Source organism: Abramis brama, assembly GCF_963993115.1.
Source record: "Abramis brama genome assembly, chromosome: 18".
Lineage (NCBI taxonomy): Eukaryota > Metazoa > Chordata > Actinopteri > Cypriniformes > Leuciscidae > Abramis > Abramis brama.
The window spans coordinates 34,868,017-34,871,686 of record NC_139980.1 but is presented as its reverse complement, the minus strand read 5'-3'; the positions used below and the strand labels follow the sequence as shown (position 1 = coordinate 34,871,686).

Genomic DNA, 3,670 nt, shown 5'->3' with positions numbered 1-3,670 from the left:
CTTCAAGACAAAACATAAATGAGCTTCAATTGTATGAAAAAAAACACTCTTCAAAATATCTTCTTTTATGTTCTACAGAAAAAATAAACTTATACAGAATATATTCCAGTTGGTAGCTATAAATGTTGTGACGTTACTCCTACTTTGGCTACCACATCAGAGCTGCATTTTTTTTAAAGATCTCAATATTACAAATAAGAAGCTGTATTTTTTTTCCTACAAAGATATCTAGTCATTTCAGTGAGATCTTAACAATTTGTGTGGAACCTTTCAGCACGTGTCAAGCAACTTTAGTCTGGGTAGATGCCATATTTAATTCCAAGTGAATCAAAAATGAGGCTGTGTGGAATATGCATACAGTCAGTTCAAAAGTTTGTACCATCTAAATGTGCTGGATCTTTTTACTTCATCACCACCCATGTTTTCTAAAGTTGATTTTTTTCAATATTTCATCAACATAACAGTACATTTAACCGATTGTAAGTCTGTCTTTTACAGACAGTGTTAGCTGTAGCTTTGATTTCGAATTAAAAGTCTAAATATGTGATGATCATTAGCTTCAATGCAGAACATTAATAACTATGATTGGGACTGCCATATATACATACATTATAATGAGCAAAATATTGCATTAAAAACGTTGTAAATTCTTTGGGATTAGTTGCTGTGTTTCAGCCATAGACTGTAAAAAAAGATGGACGACGCCCCTTCGCTCTCTTCCATTGATGAGAACTGAAGCCCGATATGGCGCTGACATCTTGGGGCTTGAGTTTGCGCAGTAGCGATCTCGGGACCAGACCTGCGCAGTAGTGAGCAGGAAGTAATCAACGCTCCGCCCTCACTCTCGCCGAATGCACTGAGGTGTACTGAGGTCGGTGTAGTTTACAGGTACATCTGTCCAGGCCAACATCTGATGCCTTGATGCCTTCCGCTGGGATCCCAGAAAACCTGAAATAAAAAAAATAGTACAGTTCAAAATCTATCATACATACATCTCATCTGGTATCACAAATTATCATTCCAGGTTCACTTTAAGATATGCTCAATATTAGTGCTGCACGATATTGAAAAATTTTGAGTTTATTTAGAGATATCAGCCGTATGGTTTAGTGCAGGCGCTAACGGCGCTAAATCTCGTAAATTACCGCACTAATAATGCCCAGAATGGTACCAAACTTCTACAGTAGTACAAATAGGTTCTGTACTCATTAAACGAGGCATTGGAAAGTTTGTAAGTACATCAGGAGTTTATTTAAATAACACTTGCCTGACGGCGAATGCTACTGCTGATGTTGACGTCACTTTATGAGTACAGAACCTATTTGTACTTCTGTACTACTCATTTTCCCCGACATAGAGCAGATCGGCACACAACAAAAACTGCTGTTCGGATGTTCCCTTTTCTGATATTTTAGCATTCGTGACATTTTAATTAAAACAGAAGTAAGAATTTTAGTATAATAAGCAAAAATTAAGAATTAACTCAGAGATCACCTACCGCTGCAGATGTGTACGGAAGTGAAAAGCGGAAATGCTTAGACCTCTTCCGGTTCGACCGCTGGGCGCTCCGCATAACCTCTATTGGGGGGATTTTGTAGAGGAGTGAACCTGCATAGAAAATTACAATAGATAACATGCATAGATAAATACAATAGAAGAAAAACACAGTTGAAATAAGCAGTGCATTATGTTTTTCAGTTAAATCTAACTTATCAGATACAGAAATTGAATTATCAAAATGTAAAATAAGTCTTCACTGTAAAAATAAAAGAACTATAAATTAATTAAATGTATCTTTGCTAAAGCTACAAGTCATTTTCTCTTTTGATGTTTGATCAGCATTGGCGACACAAACAGCTGCAGGTACGTTGGGCTGCTGTCACTTTAAGACGAATGCGCAGACCTAATATAAATGACACGCATCCATTTTCTTTCTGTTTAAAACACAAGACTGTTTACGAGGAAACTCGCCAAGATGGGCATTTTGACTTCATTTTGCGTGCACGTGTCCGTTTAAGCTAAAAAAAAAAGGAAAGAGAACTGAATTCGGCTACACTCACCTTCTTCATCTACTGACTGTGGATGGCATCAAGGTCTTGTCCTGAAGAATCACAGGGCCAAACAATAGGGATTATATCTCATCTGGTAACAAGAGCAAAGCCATAACTTTAAGAACTCTAATGATATATTTACCCCCTGATATTGCATTGGGGATATCAATTCAAACATTTTTAAAGGCTAAGAGTATGAGCCACAGCTGCCCAAGATATCTGTGAAAAATAACTGCCTAAAGTTGTCGACCCCCTGAACCACATTCAGCATTTAAAAGTACAAAGAATTTCAGTATTGATCAATAAAAAAAACATATAAACACATAAAAACCTTTGAGTTGGACAGTATGGTGTCAGTCTCATTGGCCAACATAATTCAAAACAGACCTAAAGAAATAAAATAAAATATACTAATCATCAGGATATCATGTTATCATAATAGTTAAATGAATTATTATTATAACTATGACCATTATAATATTGTATTAGTCGCCTATTATTTAGCTGATTATTTAGCCTACAGGCTTCTCAAGGACAATCTCACTGAAAAAACCTGGCGTTAATGATTTTAAAATGTGAGACTTATTTCAAAAGCATAAATCATACAGACCCCAAACCTTTGAACAGCAGTGCACTGTATGTTTGAGGTGGTTTTGCTTACTAGTCATATGGTTCATAGCCGTGGAGATTTTCTTGGACATGGAGTGCAGCAGGCCATCACAGCATGATGATCTAGATAGAACATAACATGCTATTTGTCACAGAGCCAACAATATTACATGGGATAGGTTTATTACAAGGAGCCAAGCTAGAACAGAGGTGAAATGCAGAAAAGATAAATATATACAAATCTTAAGATAATATATTGTGAAATAAATGCATATGGAATTATCATCATGATTAAACAATAACTCACCCCTTGTTGTAGAGTTTTATTTTTTCACTCGTTATTCTGAAATCACATTTTAGCAATATTGGTAAGTGACGTCACTGATTAAGTTAACAATACAGTGCATTCTTTTAGGTTAAATAAATTAGCTTACTTCCCATTGACAAATCACCAGCAAAACTATCAAAAACTGTTATCTACACTAAATATGTGTTTAAAACCCAAACTTTCATAAATAAGACCTTAACTTAACGTAACTTAGGCCTAAAGTTCTCTTCTGAAAACGGTTAGCTGCTAGCGTAGATGCTAACGGACTTTTTCAAAGACACAAAACCATTTCTTTAAAGTAAATATTCACCAGAAGCGTGTCAATTACACGTAAGAAATGTGTCAGGGACGTTTGTGTGTATTATTTGTGAGATTTTGTTGACTAAACTTACCTGAAAGCAGTGAAAACAACAGCGAGAGACGGGAGTTTTGTTGTTTGTCAGTTGTCGATGACGTTTCCATCTGACGGTGCAGCGGCAGCGCACGTGCATAGGCGCACGTGCTCCAGTGTTTGATCACGCGCATGCGCATTAAAACACTTCAAAGTCACGCAGCATTTAAATAAACATATAGAATTAAAATATATAACAATTTAAAATAGATCTGAACGTTGTTGGTTATCTTATAACCTTAGGGGACTTGTACTGACGACGTTGTCAGTTGGTAATCTGCCTGTTAATAG

At 36.2% G+C, this 3,670-nt stretch overlaps 1 long non-coding RNA gene across 1 annotated transcript; it reads right to left on the bottom strand.

Moving 5' to 3' along the window:
• Nucleotides 1-814: 814 nt before the first annotated feature.
• LOC311069183 lies at nt 815-3,458 on the bottom strand. The gene is made up of 7 exons (XR_014603491.1): nt 3,381-3,458; nt 2,968-3,003; nt 2,713-2,783; nt 2,383-2,438; nt 2,061-2,142; nt 1,499-1,608; nt 815-948 (listed from the first exon to the last, which is right to left on the bottom strand). It is a non-coding gene; the product is annotated as an uncharacterized lncRNA (long non-coding RNA).
• Nucleotides 3,459-3,670: the final 212 nt, after the last annotated feature.